The sequence below is a fragment of the Schistocerca piceifrons genome, chromosome 5 (genome assembly GCF_021461385.2).
Source record: "Schistocerca piceifrons isolate TAMUIC-IGC-003096 chromosome 5, iqSchPice1.1, whole genome shotgun sequence".
NCBI lineage: Eukaryota > Metazoa > Arthropoda > Insecta > Orthoptera > Acrididae > Schistocerca > Schistocerca piceifrons.
The window spans coordinates 678,544,670-678,545,491 of NC_060142.1; positions in this window are offsets into that span (position 1 = coordinate 678,544,670).

Consider the following 822-nt stretch of genomic DNA (forward strand, 5'->3'; position numbering starts at 1 on the left):
GGCTATAGGGCCTGTTTGTTTGAAGCCTATACTGTGCATTGCATGCAAATGTCACTGTCATCTGATAATTTTTGTTAACTTTTTGTATTATAATTTGTTGGTAATTCACTGTTGAATGAATGTATCTAATTTAGGTATGTTTCTCTGGGTTTGTGTCCACAGTCTGTCCATGACAGAACTTTGCGTATATAAGTTTTTGTCCAATAGTATTACCACGACTGCTTAATTTAAACCTTTCTAAAGCTGCACAAGTCAACTGTTGGCTATATGTTTGTGAAGTGAAAATGCAAAAGAGCAACCACAACTAAACCAAGACTGTGCAGACCTCATGTACTGACGGATAGGGACTGTCGAGCATTGAAGATGGTTGTTGTAAAAAAAATCACATCAAATCAGTGAAAACGTCATGAGTTCCGAAGTGCTACCAGCAGTCCAGCTAACACAATGACTGTATGTACAGAGTTAAAATTAATGAGGTACAATGACCCAACAGCTCCTCCTAAGCCACACACTTCTGTAGACAGTGCTAAGTGACACTAGAGGTGGTGTAAAGAGTGAAGGCACTGGACAGCAACTGACTGGAAACTAGTGTTTTGGAGTGACGAATCTCTCTATACCCTCTGGCAGTCTGATGGAAGGGTTCTGGTTTGGTGATTGCTGGGAGAAAATTACGTCATCATGTGTAGTGCCAACAGTAAGGTGAGGAGGAGGTGGGGTTATGGTATGGTGGAGTTTTTTGTGGTTAGGGGGTTGTCTCCCGACTGCACTTAAGAAATCATTAAATGCAGAAGGATATGAAGACATTTTACAGTATTTTGCACA